A 19,807-nucleotide genomic window follows, 5' to 3' on the forward strand; every position below is an offset into this window, starting at 1 on the left:
CTGGTTTTGAGAAGTCTTCCTACATGGAAATACTTAGTATTCAGCTTGTGTCATTTCATGGAAAATGCACGGTTCAAATTGAAAATGTCCTTGTTGTTGTTCTTTGATGTCCTGATCCTGATTGGATTCACTCGAGTAAGGAATGTTCTGTTGTGTTAATTTCTGTTTGTCTTCATTTTTTGAGTGCTTTGAGCCGTACTGTGAAGTAATGCTGTCTCTGCTTTCTTTACCACAGATGTCAGTAGCCAATTTGTCTTTTCTGCAGCTTCAGAGGTGAATTCATAGTCAGCCAATCAACTGCGCTGGTGCCTGCCATCATCATCAGTGTGCATTTGCACCTGCCCTCTAGCAGGTGAAAAGATATGGATCCTGACAGTCATATAACCATTTTCATGCTGGTGTGCCTCACATTTAGATGGACACACATTTATTGGTCACAGCCTAGGTTATACTGACCTTTCCCTCCACCACCCCGTCTTCTTATTTAAATTATAAAGCATATTCTCATTGAATTTCTCCTGCTGAGATGGCAAAAGAAGGGTTGCGGCACCATATGCATCGGTCCTATCGTTGTTAAATATTATTATTATTATTCATTTTTATTTATTTATAGGGCACCACTAGGTGTCCGTAGCCCCGTACAGGGACAAACGATTACAGTACGAGGTGAGACGGCACAGTACAGTAACAGGAGGAGAGAAGGCCCTGCTCAAAGGAGCGTACAATCTAAGGGGTGGGGTAGACAAATATGGTTCCCCATGCTTTGAATGAGGAAGCTGTCACCGGAGAAAGTCAACGAATCTTATTGCTGGTGGGGGTTAATTCTGGAGATAACAGTATTGTTACTACTTATATATCCAATTACAGTACTCTGAGTCACAAGACCCAAATGGCTGGTGGGATAGGGCAATGCAAAGTTTGTTAGTAGAAAAGGGTTTAACACAGTCATCCAACCATAAATATGTTGCCATGATGCAAGATTGAAGTGGAAAGCCAGATATTATAAAGGTGGTGCAGTATTATCTTTTCCCAGCAGACTTCCCATCGGTCCGAAGTTTCGTTTTTCTCTTCCCGGATTCCGTGATGCTTTGCAAACGCTTGGCGTTCAGCAGAAGAAGATTAAAGTTAAGGATTTTGCATGCCTGAGGGACTAGTGATGCTCTACACAGAGTGAAGGCCAGAAACTGTCTGAAGTCAGCACTAGACAAACCCTGCAAGATCAAGGAAACTTTAGACCGATGGGAAGTCTGCTGGGAAAGGATAATACTGCAGCATATTTATAATATCTGGCAACTTATTGGTTTTTTACGTACTTGTTGTGGACATGCAGACTCTCCTAATATGTGGTAAAATATAGTGGGGAGCCTCCGATCACTATATGAGACACTTTTGGGGTCTTCATACACACTTATATACTGGTGGCCATGCAGCTAACTCTGCTGCGACTGTCCCCATATACTGTTCGAGTGGAAATAACGGGTGCCTGGACGGGTAAGCTGGATGCCGATGTCCTGCCCCACTTCCTGCTCTCCTCCTAGACCACTGGGGAAAGAACGGTTGCCATAGCAACCACGGGAGACAGAGCGAAAGCGCTCCTACACACACCAACACACCCCCTCACTTAGCAACGTCTCCTGTCACAAAGAAAAACAATTTGACTTTATCAAACATTACATTTTTCAATAAAGTTTCTTTTTCCTGTAACAAGAAATCAAGGGTTAATAAACAATGCAAGTCATCAATTCTTGGAATTCTTTGGATTTTAGTCCAATATCTTTTCTCAATATTGATTGTAGATTGACTCACTGGATTCACATCATATGTGACGTCTGGTTGAGTCTCAATACTTGCAAACATTAAGCTTCCAACGGCATTTCTGTAAGGGATTTTGCTCATTTCCTCTATCTCTTCGCTACTTGTTGGTGACATTTCCTTTGTCATTTTTAAGCTTTTATCCACAGGTGTATTAACTGGTTTTGTGTCAAACATCCCATACTCGGTAAGTATATTTTCTATGTATGTCTGTTGATCAATTGTAACAGTTGCATCATTCAGATTTTGCACAATCCTCATGCCTAACAGCTTCTTTGCAGGACCTAGATCCTTTAATTTGAATTTCTATTTCAACAGGTGTTTGGTACTGGTGATGTGTCGGTCTTGGCCTGCTAGCAACAGATCATCTACGTACACAACTATGAAGAACATCTTTTCCTCTATGTTTTTGTGATACAGACAACAATCAGCCTCTGACCTATTAAAGTCCATATCTAGCAGTACAGCATCAAGTTTTATGTACCAACATCGACCACTTTGTTTAAGTCCATAAAGTGACTTCTCTAGGAGGTAGACTTTACCTTCTTGGTGGACACCCTCGTTGTAGTGTTCAGGTGGCTGCATGTAAATCTTCTCTAACAATTCTCCATTCAAGAATGTAGAGTCAAAGTCAAGCTGATACAACAACAAATCATGGATAGTGGAAATGGCAATCACTAACCTCAGGGTGCTGTATCTGGCAACAGGCACGAAGATATCTCCGTAATCGATCCTGAACTTCTGTGTATAGACCTTGACAACAAGACAGGCTTTATAGTGTGCGATGGTACTGTCCACATTCATTTTCTTACAAAAGACCCACTTGTTCCTGATCGTTTTTCGGTTACACGGCCTGTCAACTACAGTCCATGTATGATTGTCATCCAGAGCTTTTAACTCTGTATCGATGGCCGTTTTCCACTGTTCCCAGTCGTCGCTTGATTTTGCCTCTGCAATGTTTACATAAGGCTAGATTAGCATACTCCACGCTATATCTCCTAGGGGAATACCTTTGTTACTCCTCGTAGAACTTCTGTTTTCCGGTTGGGTATCCACAATTACATTTTCTGACACGCTTTCTGCTGCCTGAACATCCAGTGTCACTAACTTTTCTTGTGGCTGCTGTTCCACTACTCCACTATGTGGCGTGTTTTCGTGAAACACCACGGGCCTGGGTCATTAAGGGACGTATCTCTGTTTTTTGTGCGTATCATACGCAATTCTCTTCTGAGCATGCCCAGAACGAGGACATGAGGCTGTCAACGAAAGCAAGTCCGCTGCATATGCCAACACAAATGACAGTTAATGACGGCCTATGATTTCGATGAGTGAATGAGGCGGGGAATGGGCGTGTGCCCGTACTCAATGCACAATGTGGGCGTGCTGAACTGAAGCGAATGCAGCCATGTCAAAATGAAGCTCTGCGTTTGTGAAAGTTTCTTGTTTTTCTGCCGTATCTCTTGCACCAGCTAAGGGTCTAGTCTAACTCCTTGGTCAGTAGCGTATGCATGCTATAACGTGTCTGCAATCAGGAGCAACTGTAACAATGTATTTTATGTACAGTAGATTTTAAGGACAGACTAATAAATGTTTTTCAAAGTAAAAAAAAAATTACATTTTTTTTAATGCAATTTCCATTTCTAATCATAAATGACTATATTATTGACAGCTAACATTAATTGATTAATATATTTCTTTCCTGCTCTTTTGAGATTTCATATTACACATAAGTATTGTACTCATCCTGCAGTGTCTAGTTTAGTACAGCAGAGTGAACCTACACCCATAGTCAACACCACACCATCTTGAGATCCGCACCTTGCTGACTCCGGGAGTATGCAGAGCAGATTTACGAGCTGTTGCGAACAATTGCACGATGCGCTCAGTATGCGTGCCTTAATGACTCAGGCCCCACATCTCTGGATTTGGTTAGATGTTTGTTGTTAATCTCCCAAAGTCTGTATCCTTTACTCTGTTGGCAAAACCCGAGCATGATACACTCCACTGACTTGGTATCTAACTTTAAGTCTTTTCTTTTTAGCAATATGTGCATACACCTTACAGCCGAATACACGGAGATGGCTGACACACGGACCACATCTCCAGTGGCGTTTTACCTTTAACAGCTACTGTGGGCGCTCGGTTTTTAAGATAGACTGCAGTGGACACTGCTTTCACCCAAAAACTTTTCTCCAGAACTGCATCATACAACATAGTCCCTGCTCGTTCAACAATTGTTCTGTTAGCTCGTTAACTCACACCATTCTGTTCTGGTGTGTAGGCAATTGTTAATGGTAGTGTGTGGCATATTTTCTTAAGAATTTTGCTAAAGTCCCGTTGTCGTATTCTCCGCCACTGTTGGATCACCAGACTGTTAGTTTCTGACCCGATTGAGTCTCTACAAGGCTCTTGTATTCCGCAGTTTTCTCTACGACTTCACTCTTAGCTCTTGTGAAGCAGACGTGTGGCATCCTAGTTGCGTCATCAATGAGTGTGAGAAAATATCTGTAGCCACTGACTGATTTCACCTCCATTGGACCACACACATCAGTATGCACTAGAGCTAGGGTACTTCAGCTCTAGTTGCTGACTTGGGTAAGGGGCAACGAGTTTGCTTACCCTTTATGCAGCTCTTGCATGTCGGTCTCTCCGAACTGTTCACAGTGATGCCTGTCACCATCCCATCAGCGAGCTTCTGGACGTTGTCATATCCCAGATGACCCTATCTTCTGTGCCACAGCCCTATTGATTTACTGTTATTTGAAGCTGGCATCGCATGACATTCTTCGGTGTTTAGGACATAAAGCTGGTTACACCGGGTTGCTGTTGCAATTACAGTACCTTTCTGGTTTTTAACCACACATTTGCCCTCTGTGAATTTGACCTAGTAACCTTTTCTCTCAGGGATGCTTATAGCGGTAAGGTTGGTTCCCAACTCTGGTACATACAAGAAGCCTTGGATATTTATGATGATGGTTTCACCTTATATACTCAGGCGGACTGTGATAGTCCCAACTTTTGTTGCAGTAAGAACCTTTCTACCGATTCCTTTTACTGTAACTGGATCACATGGTTTCAACAAACTGAACCATTCCTGATTGCAGCTGAAATGTCTTGTGGCCCACGAGTCCATATACCAGTAGTCTTTCTCATGACTATTTGCTACATTCAATGCCGACTCATTAGGTTTTTCACACTTCTGTTGCGTACCACTTGAAACTTTTAGTCTGCATTCAGATGCCTTGTGCCCCATCTTATGACATATGAAGCATTTGTACTTGGGCTTCTTGGACTTCGCACCTTTTGTGAGTAGAGCGTTACTCTCAGCACTTGCCACGACAGGAATTCTCTGTTTGAACTGCAGCAGCTTAGCTCTCATGATTTCTGTCGTTATCTTGGTATCGTTGGACTCCAAAGCTATTACTAAGAAAACAGGATTTAAAACTGCTGTTTTCAGGGAATAGACGCCAATGGAAGGTTTAATAAATAGGCCCCTATATATCTATCACCACATGTCTCTCTTCTCCCTCTTTGTATTTTCCTCTTAGTTCTTACATTGACTTGTATCTTCCAGCTTATTCCTAGTTTCAGCAATTTCCCCAGACAAAGTTAGCAGTGAGAGGTAACCCATCCATTATCATGATGTCTGATTAGACCAATAACCTTGTAATGTAATTAGAGAATGCCAGTGTCTGACTTATGAAGCATGGAAGAAAAGACACTGTTAAATATCTTTACTTTGTTCTAGGCAGATATATAGCTCTGTAATTCTGGAGATTCATGACAGAGGTCTGACCTCTGCAGTCAGTATGGGAAGACCAATTGAAATGGAGCAGTCTGTCCCACTTACATAGCTAGGGTATGGCCAGTCTCGTCATCAAAACGTCTTGTACAGCAGCAGTCACTAAGATTTATCTCTACAGTGTCATGTCTGCACACTTTCTCCAAACAAATGAGGGGTTCTAAGAAATTAATTACTTAAGTAACCTATATAAGTGTTTTAGGTTCAAACACTTGAATAAAATAGAAGTTCTATAATTAATGATAGATGTCTCTTTTATATAAGCATTTCCCATTAATGAGTTTAGTCTTCTACGTAAAATCATTTTATTGGTGAGGGTATATAATCTGTATTGGAGCATATGAAGAGCCAGTGTAGGGAATGCAGAATTATCTAGCGGATGTGTCTGTCTTTTATTTTGGGCAACACTGTCTCCCTCTGTGTTTCTTTGCCCACTCTTTGTTTTATATATCTCCCCACCTACTTCTACCATATGCCCTCAACACCCACATTTCCCCTGTGTCCCTCACGCCTACCCCTTCTTTTCTACTTACCTTCTTCTTCCTCTACTGCTGACTCCTGGTGGCTGCCGATCGGAAGAGGACGAACTTGAGTATGGCAGGTAAGCGCAAACTTCATTTAATCAATTTTGCATACATTATATATCATTCTCATAACCCCATTAGCACATGTACTATTTAGACAGTGATTCCTCACTGAAGTTGATGTACTAAAGAGCAGATTTATTAAAGGATGAAAAGCCCTACTACCAGTGAAAATGGGAGTTTTTTGCCAGCAATAGTTTTTTCTTTTCACCGTAAACATCAAAGGTTTATTGCCAGCAATAACCCTGATGGTGTAAAGCGCTAGGCTGCCCATTAGCATTTTCCCTCCTCCAACGTTCCCAAACATAGAGTACTAAATTCGGGACTGTCCCGTTGTATTCATAATACACTTGTAATTACAGTATGTAATACACTTGTGGAACTGTCATAGACGCCTGAAAAATCCCGAACAGCCCCTTCCAGTTCCTCCTATTGTTTATTCATTTTGTATGATGACTCTTGATTGAGAAAATATTGGCTCTTCTGGGCTGGATTTTTTAATTACGGATATGTCTTCTGCTTGTGCAGACTTGCCATTGTGATAGCTAACATTATTTGCTGTTAGATATGTTTTTTTTTTCTTGTTTTTATTTATTATACACATTGGGATTTAATTAGGGCAGTATGACCTCCCAGGGCGCAATATTGAGAATTTGTCACGGCTGGGAAACGGCACCTACACCTAACAAGATAGGGGTTGGTGGGGGGTGCTCTTTCTTGCCCAGGCCACTAAAATTTCTAGTTATGGCTCTGGTAACCGCAGTAATAATATGAGAAATGCAGAAGGGACCAATATTTCGGGGGGGAGGCGAATTTCATTGAAGGTAGCTGAAATTACATGTGAACAGCCACACCTTGTCCCCAACGTGAAGAACTGGAATCTTCCTACGGTGACGATCAGCAAAGTGTTTATGCCGTTCCGAGGACTGTAAGAGTTTAGCTCATACCTGAGTCCAAATCTTCGAAAAGTCACTGACAATCTCTTGAGCTGTAGGTATTGATGCACCGGGAACATCTGAAAAGGTGGGGAGTATGGGATGTCTACTAAAGATGGTAAAGAAGGGAGATGTTCCAGATGATTCATGTTGATGGATATTATGTGAAAACTCTGCCCAAGGTAGATAATCACTCTAGGAGGATAGGTGATCAGAGCAATAACAACGGAGGAACGTTTCCAAATCCTGGTTCACCCACTCAGTCTGACCATTGGTCTGGGAATGGTATTCCAAGGAGAATTTTAGCTTAATTCCTAGATTGTTGCAAAAGGATCTCCAAAATCTTGAAATGAATTGTACACCTCTGTCGGGGATAATCTCAACGGGGGCAACCGTGTATCCGAAAAACATTCTTAATGAAAAGAGTGGCTAGATCAACAGCAGATGGCAATTTCCTGAGAGTGACAAAATGTGCCCAATTGGAGAAACGATCGACAACCACCCAAATAGTATTGAAGCCATGACTATTGGTGAAGTCAGTAATAAAATCCATGCTGATGCATACCCAAGGTGATTCTGGAACCGAGAGCGGAAGAAGAAGCCCAGCTGGCGGACGCCTGGGTGCAACATACTTGTGAACATCAGCACTCAAAGACGGCCACCAAAAGCTGCAGGACAAAAGAGCAATGGTTTTCTTAACTCCAGTATGACCAGCAAATCTGGAATCGTGAGCCCAAGCCAACAGTCTGGGACAGAGATGGGTCTCCACAAAAAAGCGTCCAACAGGGGGTGTCTTAACTGAGGATTTAGTCAAGGCCAGAATCTTCAGAGGACTGATGATAGATCTAACATCTGGCTGGCAAGAATCCTAAGGATCAAAATACCTGGAAAGTGCATTGGCCCTGGAATTTTTTGACCCAGCACGATAAGTCAGGATCAACTGGAATATAGAAAGTGACCAGTGGGCCTGACAAGGGTTAAGGCACTGAGCAGATTCCAGATAGGTGAGGTGCTTATGATCTGTGAAAACCGTGATAGGATGGAGACCGCCTTCAAGCAGGTACCGCCATTTAACTAAGGCTATCTTGATGGCCAGGAGGACCCCAATGCTATAGTTGGCCTCACCGGGTAAAAATTTCCTGGAGAGAAAGCCACATGGAGAGAAAGTGCCAACAGAACTCTTCTCAGAGAGAACTGCTCCCACAGCCACCAAGGAAGCATCCACCTCTAGAAAGAATGGTTGTAGTTGGTCAGGCTGTCTCAATACAGGAGCGGTGGTGAAAGAACTTTGAAGGCTAAAACTGCCTCCTGAGGCCAGTATTTGGCTAGTCCACCTTTACTGGTAAGTGACGTTAAGGGGCGAGATCAACGAAGATAAGTTTTTAATGAATTGCAGAATCCAATAAAACGCTGAGTAGCCTTTAGGCCAGAGGGTTGAGGCCAACTAAGGATAGATTCTACCTTTTTAGGATCCATTTGAAGACTCATGCCGATATACCCGAGGACGACGACCTGACATTGATCAAAAAGGCACTTCTCCAATTTGCAATATAGGTGATTGGTATGGAGGTAAAACAGAGATTCTTTGACATGATCTTGAGGTGATGTTCTAGGAGAAGAACAAGATATCATCAAAGTAGACGGCTACAGATTGATACAAAAAGTCTCTGAAGATTTCTTTGATGAATTCTTGAAAAATCGCAGGGGCATTACAAAGCCCAAAAGGCATCACAAGTTACTCATAATGTCCGTCTCTCGTATTAAAGACGGTTTTCCACTTGTCCCCTTTGCAAATGCGGATAAGGTTATAGGCCTCACTAAGATCCAGTTTGGTGAAGATCTGTGCTCCACGGATCCGATCAAAGAGTTCTGATATTAGGGGTAATGGGTAATGGTTTTTCACCGTAATAGCATTCAGCTTCCGGTAGTCAATAGAGTGTCTAAGGGTGCCATCTTTCTTTTTGACAAAAAAGAACCCTGCTCCCGCCGGTGAAGAAGACTTGTGGATAAAATCACATTCAAGATTCTCAGAGACGTATTCAGACATGGATTAAATCTCAGGGAGAGATAGGGGTAAAACTCTGCCCCTAGGGATGCACTTGTTGGGTATGAGGTCAATGGGGCAATCCCAGTAAATTTTAATAAACATGATGGGGAGAATAGTGTTTCAAGTTCTGAAAATCCTCCCTCCTCGCTGGTTGTATTCTCTACTCTCTTGAGTTGGACTGTCAGCTGTCACAACCCGGACGAAATCTGCTCACATTCAATATTTTCCTGGCTGCCACCCTGAAGAATACTGCAAGAGAGCATAGTTGCCACAGCTGTTTCTATCATTCAGGGGCAGTCTCAGGATTTAACAATTTGTCCTTGTAAATATCCCTGTGATTCAGTATTGACAATTTAGATAATACAATTCCAATTCCTATGCTTCCTACATGTTAGATGCAATTCTTACTTATATTCTTTAGAAGTTAATATTTATTGAAAATGAGTTTCCAGTTGCTAAAAAGAACACTGTTATCACATTCAGTAAATGTAAATGAGACAATGGGGGATACAGTGCTCCAAGATCCACCGAGACAGTATTGCATAGTAACCTGCGTGGATGCAACATTTCAGAAGCAAAATGTTCCTGAAAAATAACAAAATAGCAACAACCGGGGCGCTTCGGTCTTACTAGCACCACGCCCGGCCAGCTGTCAAACAGCCGGGCACGTGCGCACAGGAGTAGGTGGGGCCAGCCCTGCAAGTCTGATTAGGGATTAGTTTACCACTGGCACTCTGCTTATTCCATTGGCTGCAGGCTCTGCACATTTATCATACTGCAGCTGAGGACACATTCTGGACTGTGTCCTGATTGGCCATCTGTACTCTTTAGCCTCACTGCCGGTTATAGCGTCCTGTTTCAGTACTGCTTCTTTGTCCCTGTGTTTGGTGTTTAACCTAAGATTGATTTCCTGTGTATGACCCTTGCCTGTTCCTGGATTCTGAACCTGTGCTTCTGACCCTGATCTACTGCCTGAACCCGGATTCTGATTCTCTGCTAGTGACCCTGATCTTTCGCCTGTCCCTGGATTCCGAACCTGTGCTTGTGACCCCTGACCTTGATTTGTTCTTTGGTTACGTTGTCTGCTGCCGGCACCGACTCTGCCTGGACCCCACGCTGCTGTCTGCCATAACACTCTATTCCTGGGTTCCCCTTAGCCGTTACACATCTCTCGACCCTCTGTTTGTCTGCAGCCAAGCCTGTCCCCACCACTAGGGGCAACAGTATATACCAGACTTCAGAGCAGACTCTGGGTTTTGCTGTACTGGCTGGAGGGGTTCCTAACAATAATACATGTCAATGGACTTTGCCCATTGTAAATAATGACTGCAACTCTGATGACAGGATTGACCTTTATACACACATTACTAATCTCTCTAGCTGTTCCCATCTGTACCTCAGTAACCATGCTGAAAGGAATGCACTAAAGGTCCACCATCTGAACACCTCACTGGCCCAAGCAGCCTCCAAGTGTTTCACATACCCTAATGCTGTCACTGTATTTCCCTAAATGCTCTGAGATATGTGAAATGATCACATACTGCCAGAGCCAGTGAAGAGTTCAAAGAAAATTGAATGCTGGTGGATCCACTCACAGTACTTATCGAAATCAAAGTCTTCCTCTCAACTGTGAGGTCTGGGGGTATATTTACTAAACTGCGGGTTTGAAAAAGTGGAGATGTTGCCTATAGCAACCAATCAGATTCTAGCTGCCATTTTGCAGAATGTACTAATTAAATGACAACTAGAATCTGATTGGTTGCTCTAGGGAACATCTCCACTTTTTGAAACTCGCAGTTTAGTAACTATACCCCTTGGAGTCTAAAGTGCTGGTGAGTGGGTATATTGTGGTGCAGGAAAAAGGGTATCAAAAGAATTGTGAACAAACAGATAAAACATTTACATAAACCCTGGCATCTACATATAACGTGGTTATATTACTGTGGGTATGGCTAAATCTCACCTCTTCTCTAATGTAGTGCGTCCAGCCAAATCTGAATCTTGCTCTTAGGGATCGTAGTTCTTGACAACTCCTACCAGGGTTTGACTCGAGAAACCCCTGTTCGACATAAATAACTGGTGATTAATTACATACAGACACACACACCAGAAGGAATGGGCAAGCTGCTTTGCACATTTATTAGTGGGTATAAAAGCTGTAAGGCCAGCAAATCAATGGATAACGTATGTATAATGTGGACAAGCCCTTAAATCGTTGAAAGTGGCTTGGATCAAAAAAAGTTGAAAGATTATGAGGTGGCACAACGTGTGACAATAATACCACTTGGTACAGACTCTCAAACATTAGAATGAACAGATTTGCATGAAAACCAGCAACAACTTTGCACAAATTGCCGTAAACCTTCAAAATGAAGATGTCACAGCATTTTATAACATTAATTAATAGCTGTTTATGTTATTTGCAATGAGATAACTTGCAACAATACAGAAATAAAAACCACCCTTAGCAGCCAATTACTTCAAATCTAGGGTGTGGGCCTAACACTGGCAGTATTCACATTTCAACCTACACAAACTAAACTGGCTAACAACGTGTAAATGGCAACAGTAAATACAATAAGAAGAAATGAACAGCTGTGTCTTCAGGAATGAACTGCTACATATATTTACTCAGAAAATTATACTACAGCAATCAGTACTTGACCTGAGTTCAGTGGCGTGCAAGGAGCTATGGTGCCTGGAGAATGTCCCCCACATTCAATACTTTACTTCTTTCTGGATCTCTCTTTCTCTCATCCTACAGATGCAACATATTTCAGAGGTACTTTTTTCCTTTCCTCGCTCCTATAAGCACTGTGGACGAGACTTAACAACGTCACAATGCTTAAGGGGCAGGAAGAAAGAAGAACAAGAAAAACACCTGTGGAACATGTCTCCAGAGTGAGTTATGGCAGGGACGTTCCGCCAATTGTCCCCTCTGCCCCTTCTGGGCCCCGAAGTTTATTTTGTGCCTGAAGCCCAAGTCATAGCAATGAGGTATAACTGAACAGGATTAAATACTGCAATGACGATAGTTACATAAATATACTTGGTTATACTAAATACCTCCCTTATGTTGTGTATCAAGAATGATTTCTGAGAAGAAGAAAAAACCTAGCTTTCTCTAAACAGGATGATGAGCGAAGCAGTTCCACTAATGAATATATTAGTGAAGATAGTTGAGGGGAAGAATAGTCCCAGTTGTATAAAGTCACTTCAAGGCCAGCCATCTAGTTCAGATGATCTCAGTGGTGGAAGTGGGGGGTGTTTATGGTGATATGCCATACGCCACTTCTCCTAATGCCTTCATTGTAACTATGAAATTCCATTAACTTACATTTTCCATACCGCCACTTCTAATTTTTTATACTGCCACTTCTAAATGTCCACTTCAACCACTGGGTGGGCTGCTGTAAGAATGGCGCAGTGCAAAGTTGTAAGGGTTACTCACACACACTGTGGACATGGATCAGTACTGAGTAAGGCTCAAGGGCATCTGGATGTCTCCAATGACTCTCCGGACCGAGTGTGGATTCCCTCTTAACAGCTGGACCAGAACTGAACTCCCTCTGGGCAGCTGAACTGGATTTTAAATCTAGTAAAGGTATGTACACAAGTATGGGGATGGAACCTATCGATTCCAAGTAATCCATACTCACATCAAATTGCACTTGGGGTTGGAAGCGGCATCTGCAAAGTAGTATAGTTTTATTAACTAGAAAATTGAAGCATTAAATTTCTCCTGTTTGAGCGGCGATTCCTGTCCTAACATGGGTGTAAGGTGTCTCTGCGGACACTCTGGAGACAGGACCTGAATCTACCCCATAGAATAATGCTGTAGCACTGTCCTTTACAACAGCACCTGTCACTGTGCCAGTGTTTTCCCTGTGAGGGAGCTGGGTATATAATAAAGTTACTCACAATATGACCATATGAGATGATCTGGCAGTGATAATGTATGATTTGTAAGGTATGTTACAATGACAGTCATGATGAATGTTGTAGTGCACAGAGATCTTCTTAGACTGCACCATGTGTGACATCAGAGCCTGGCTGGGCTGGGGGCAGGGGGGTGCATCTGCTCCAGAACCAGTCCCAAAGTGGGCTATCTTGGGCTGGGTCAATGGGCTACCTGCATTTTTATTCCTTTAAAGTGCTCCTAAAAGGCTGCAGTCGAGCCCCCCTCCCCATCCCCCCGGGCCAAAGTATGCCAGCCAGCACCTGTGTGACATGCTTAAATACACCTGTAAAGCAGTATAATAAAACACCTGAAAATGATAATAACATATTGACAACTATTTGGTTGCTAAGTAAATACTGCAGAAACGCAGCAAGTCATGCAGCACATTGTAGCTATGCAGCCTATGTATTCCACAAATGGCTGATATTAAGTGGTAGAACAGGCAATAATATGTTAACATGTTTGTTTGGAGTTTTTTTTATAACATGATGATGATTCAGTTCAACTTAGGGGGAAATATATTGTAAAATTTAGTATGAAACACCCAGGCAGCTGATGTACTGATCAATTGTACAAACATACAAAATATGCTTCACAAAACATGTTCTCCTTTAATAAGTATATGTAATATGATTATGAATATACTGTTTTCTTCTGGCAAAACTAAAACTTATAATGTTCTACTCAGTCAACTGTTTTTCCCTTTAAGAAAAAAAAGAGAAAAAAAGAAGCGAGTCTCTATTGGTGCAGGTCTACAGTGCGTCAGAGGGCTGGGATGTACATTTTTTGGAGGGGGCGAGTGAGAATACTGAAGAAGTCAGTAAGTAAATTGCTTTATCTTTGTAGTTCATCCTAAGGATGTAGTACTGTATTCTCCATGATCACGCAGAACACTGAGTGAGCGGCAGGTTGGAACATGTATGCAACTGAAGTAGCCAAAAGCAAGAGCTGTGCTGTACAGGAGTCTCTCGTGCCTCTAGAGGGGAAAAATGTGCTCGGGGGAGAGGTCATTCCAAAGGACAGTTTGCAGGCTCTCACAGCCCACCTTCAGCTGGCAGGTCTAAGGATGGCGAGTGTCTTGCTATCAATATTCTTCATCTTACAGCTGTTATCTGACATCTGCGTTCTACTGCATGTTAGCACGTGTTCTCACAGGCAACAATGCAGCTCAGATGTATTATACCCTCTCTGCAATGCTTTACATGGAATGTTGGGCAATACCAATATTGAGACATATATGTACACGTGATTTTTACACTTTTTCCCCCGACACATGTAAGATTTATGTATGTAAAGCCGATGTAGTAGTTTTACATGTCCAACGGTTTATTTTAGATGAATAATTGGACATAAATGTAATCTGGGAAGTCAGTGGTTGATAATGATGTCTAGATCTGTGACTGGGCCCATAGTGCATAAGGCAAATATCACCATTCAAAACAGTCATGCATGTATTTATTCATCAACTGGTACATTAGATCACAGTCCAAAAAACAGGCAGGTAGGCAGCCATCCTGTTTCTAGGAACTGCCAAACCTTTTCATCCTCTCAACACATTGGGCTCCAGAATTCCAAGAATCATCCCAGATGGGTTCTTATGAATCCGTGTTCAGCAGATTTCTGAGAAGTGATCTTGCAAAATACAATATGCATGTGTCCCAACATATGGTTTTCATTACACTTTATTAGTATAGCTTTTCTTATTGTAAGATTAGACTTTCATATATTGTGTTATATATCTACACATATATAAGTGCATGTATGAGATATATAGGTCGATATATTTGTGTACATATTCATCTATGAATGTGTTTACTGTGTGCTCTATATATATATATATATATATATATATATAATATTTATTATATTGTATGTATAAATATTGAATAGGCATATACTGTGTTAGGTTCGTATGATCCAGTGTTTTTCATATTTTTTGTAGCTAAGTGACTATACTAACACATGCTTTTATTAATCCTATGTACTTCCAGGCCTCGTCTGCAGCAGTGTCATCTGATGGGTGCACGCGTGGCAGAGTAAGAGACAACCTAACCTAATTGTATCCCGCCCTAATTTGTTTTATTGGCTAAGCATCCGGATTTTAAAGGATATGGGCTCAGCCATTGGCTGAAAGGGCAATCTGTCAGTGCAGCACCTTTCCCGTTTGCAGTAAGGATGGCTGAGGCATACTAGGGAGAGTTTTTAACCCATTGCAGTTTGCTAAATTATTTTCTGGTAAAGCGTTCTTAAAGGTAAAAGTAATTAGACTGTTCATGATTAAAAGCCACACAAAAGTAGCTGCAATTAATAAATACTAACTTCTAGCACATTAGCAGGCTTAATTAATTCTAATAGTTATGCCACGCACTAGGTTTGCCAACTCTTGAATATATTTTTACTGATCATTTTATAGAAAAATAGAACTCCTATTTTATTGACATGTTCTTTACATAACGCCAAAATATATAATAAGTGATGAACGGTATAGAGGACAATGGGGGTCATATTGAAATTATAGGGTTCACAATACTTCTCACACACAAAGCACCATTGTGATGGTGGATGTTTTGTGTAGTTAACGATTGGGAGCAGGATGTCATATTCTTACTGTTTAATATTTTCTACTAAAGAGCAGTAATTATGATGAACTGTCAGTAAATTTACTGATGCTTGGCAAAAACAGGACCCACTGACCCTTTGTAAGTCTTATCCTTGTGTTTGGCTCATCCTGAAATTGAATTATATTTTAAGAAACAAAACCACTATACTCTTCAAATGTATATTTTATACATTTATATTTCCACAGGGTTTTGTTGTACTGTAGCATACTTTGGTTTTGTGAGTTTTCGTAATCTTCACTTTCCAATAACTAGGCGTCTGTATGATTTTGGTACGTGAATCTATGTGTTGACATCTGTTTACGTAAATAGATTGCAATGTGTTTGTATGTGACTGCGCTTGTCCCAAGTTTTCTATTATGTTCCCATTTTATGATGACAGCACAACTTTTCTGTCCGGGGGGATACCGTGCCTTTTGTGTTAACCAAATAAGTATTTTTGGCCTGAGATGATCATTCTAGCCTGCAGAACCACCTGTATACAGCTCCCTTCTGTCCCAGTTTTCCCGGCCAGTCTCACTACAGTTTCATAAAATCTCTACATCAAAATGCTATTTTTTTTTTTCAAAATCTGAAAACCTGGTGGACCTTTATTCACACATGGTATAGCTGTTCAGTTTTATTTTGCTCTCAAAAGTGGTGGCAGTCATAATTGCGACAGAGCTAATGTCAGTACTTAATCTGTTGACACTTACAGTATGCAGACAGGTTGACAATTTTGGTAGTGTGATTGGCAACATTGACAATGACGCCAATAACGATGCCAACATTAAAAGGCCAATGTTGCCTGGTCCGGCGGCTATACTCCAGACCCGGCGGCATTTGTCTTTTAATGTCTGCATTGTGATTGGCAACATTGTCAATGTCATCAATCACACTGACGACATTGTCAACCTGTCTGCATAGTGTAAGTGTCCGCATTCAGCTTGCCCACAGTTTCATGTCAGCCGATTAAGTGCTGACATTAGCTCCGTCGCAACTGTGTACTCTACCCCTCAAAAGAATGTAAATTGCAACTTTCCTGGGTTGAGAAAAGTCCATGACATGTTAGCTTTCTGTTTTATTACCTGTCAGTAAGTTAAGAGAAGTCCACCCCCATGAGATATGTTAACCCACCCCATACTAACAGATTGACTGCTGTCACTGCCCTGGCTCATTCTCTTGTCTGAATTTTCCTGTACTGACACCTCTTGTGTTGAGAGCCACTGATTGGTTTCCGCTGCACCTAGAGTTGTCATCAGCGGAGAGGTTCAAAATGCTTCTCCCAGACTTGATTGATATGTCTGTACATCTCTTTTTAAAGATGAATATAAACTTGTCTAAATATTTTCTCTTTTTAAATGCAGAACTGGAACATATACGTGGATCCTTCAAATACTCATGACTGACTGAGGTAGTAGTTTGTGTAGTTAGGGGGCAGTGGTATTTGCCCATGGAGATAACTAGACAAACTACTGCCTTGCCAGATGTGGGCAGATTCTTCAGGACTTCATCTCATCCTTGAAAATTTAGGTAAACCGAAGTCGAATCAACAGGATTTACTTTAGGGTAATAATGTCAACAATTTGTTTCCAATTCTGAGGCCATTTTCTGGGTTTACCGGCTCTTTAAACATTGTTTACTTACAAGTAGTCCTATTTCAGAGTTTGGCAAACTGTGGCTCTCCATCCGTTGTGGAATTACAAGTCCCAGCATGCTTGGCGTTGGGGTTCTATGACAGCTGGAGAAACCGAGATTGCCTATTTTTGTGTTATGCTTCATGAACAGTAAAAATGGACACTGCAGCAAAAAAGAGGTCTGTTAGTTTTGGCAAACCAGGTATACAATATTCACACTTTACACTTAGGACATCATTGGCAGGAACTTGTCCTGCTGATGAAGTTATTTACGAACATTGTTCAAAGATGCAAATATCCACTAAAACTATAGCAACCAATCAAACGTTTGCTTTCATTGTCTAACCTGCACTATACAGATGAAACTTGATTGCGTGCCATGATTTTATGTAGGACTTTTCCACAAAGTTAGTAAATAGCCCTCGGTTTGTATGTGTTGTTATTTTATAAATCTTTTTTTGTATATGCTGCCTCCTAGTGGTTGTAGATTAAAAGAAAAAAAAATTCAGCTGGTGTATGTCAGTTGTTCATACAATGCAAAAATAATTAAAGGCATTTAAGCAAAAAAGCTTCTGTTTGCCCTTTTTAATACTGAAAGGTACATTTCATATTGCAATTGGATGTCCCAGCAGCTTTTCTGATCTGTTCCCAGCCATTTGAGGCTTAGAGAGGCTCCCTGCAAAGTCCTTCGGAATGAAAATATTCCCTTCCAGATTTATCTTTATCTCGGATATCTTCATTAGTTGTAATAAGCTCATGAAATGTCTTATGTAATATACAATCTTTTATATAAGGCAAATGTTGAATTATATTATCTGATATTTCATTAGATGTCAAAGCGGCTTTGTAATCGCAGAGTTATTTATTAATTGGTTCAATGCTGCCATATTTCTGTGAAGTTCTAGCCAACGTCCCAAGTTACTGATGTAGATGAATAAATAAATCTCAATTTTAGTAAGGAGCTACAGCCATCCTTTCTTTACATCTTCTGTATGCATTTCCATAATGCATTTTTATTTTTGTTCTATGTAGATCATTTGTCATTTTATTATAGCAGCTGTCCGTCGTTAAAAACTGAAATTGTATAATGAATTTCAAAGGTGGAAACAGGCATCTATTACATGAGCTCTACCATAATTGTTTTAATGGGGTTTTGTGTTCAGTTCCTCTCTAAGACAAATGCTACCATAGTTTTAGCACCTTTACATGCGTTGCATACAATCATGTACGGGAAATTGAGCAAACTTTCTCAAGACAAGCTCCAGTGCCTTATGAAATTTGACCTCAGTGATGGCATTGGTTCCTATTAAATACATTATTTGTGTTCATATGTATAATGGTTCAGCTCTCAAATTGGCTGCCACAACTCTTTGTAGTATAGCCAGAAGTGACTATATATATTTTTTTTATATTACTTTGGATGATGGATAAACTGCTGTCATTTTTATCAGATTTAACTATCTTCTAGATGTCCAAGAGAAGGTGGCTAGTCATTATGGTAAAAGTCTTCTGATATTGGATAACCAAAGTCGCTAGCTTTAGTTCTCAACTTATACAAGACAACCCAATGCTTGAAAAACTAAAGTACAGAACTTAGATGCATTACTAACTGACAAAGCGGTTAGAACTTGTTATCAAATGCAAGAGAAATCTTGACTTCCTGCATGACTACACAACTTTTACCTACTTTTTTTTATTATACTTTGTTTTTATGGTGACTACATAAAGCTTTACAGAGAATATTTAATGGTCCACATCAGTCCCTGCCCTATAGTAGCTTGTAGTCTATTTCACACGAACACACTAGGGTTCATTTTTGGCAGAAGCCAGTTAACCTACCAGCATGTTCTTTGGAATGTGGGAGGAAACGAGCACTTGCAGCCAACCCACTCAAACATGGTGTGAAAATCTTCTTGCGTTTTCATTAACCTTTACACTACATTACTCAGAACAGAGAAACTAGTTGAGAAAAAAAAATGCATTACTTTAAGTCAGTATTGGCTAACCTGTGACACTCCAGGTATTGTGAAACTTCAAGTCCCAGCATACCCTTCCAGCAATAAGCTGCTATATATTGGCAAAGCATGCTGGGACTTGTAGTTTCACAATACCTGGAGTGTCACAGGTTAGCCAGCACTGCTTTAAGCAATACAAAGGATCCAATAGCTACAATTTATTCAACAATAAATTAATCTTGTAATACCAACATACCTAGCTGGTGCAATTATGTCACTTTACTACATCATGTCTTGGGCACAGAGCAGTAAGAAAAAAAAAAGTGACCTTGTTTGACTGGTAGAGCATTTAGACCTGCTCTCTTGGTTTGCTTCCTTCAGACCTCGCATGCGAGAGGTAAAAGATATAAAAGAAACCGTCAGTGAGCATAGTGCAATCTCATAGGTTGACTCAGCAATCTTGCTCTGTACCTCAAA

The 19,807-nt window shown here is 41.0% G+C and overlaps 1 protein-coding gene and 1 long non-coding RNA gene across 2 annotated transcripts in view; one reads left to right on the top strand and one right to left on the bottom strand.

The window, feature by feature from the left end:
* Nucleotides 1-19,807, bottom strand: part of PPM1J (protein phosphatase, Mg2+/Mn2+ dependent 1J) — a 315,203-nt gene that overhangs the window by 236,191 nt on the left and 59,205 nt on the right. The gene's annotated exons all lie outside the window — the stretch shown is intronic.
* Nucleotides 13,971-18,074, top strand: LOC142140394 (uncharacterized). Its single transcript, XR_012688447.1, has 3 exons — nucleotides 13,971-14,210; nucleotides 15,133-15,177; nucleotides 17,106-18,074. It is a non-coding gene; the product is annotated as an uncharacterized LOC142140394 (long non-coding RNA).

The sequence above is a fragment of the Mixophyes fleayi genome, chromosome 2, assembly GCF_038048845.1.
Source record: "Mixophyes fleayi isolate aMixFle1 chromosome 2, aMixFle1.hap1, whole genome shotgun sequence".
NCBI lineage: Eukaryota > Metazoa > Chordata > Amphibia > Anura > Limnodynastidae > Mixophyes > Mixophyes fleayi.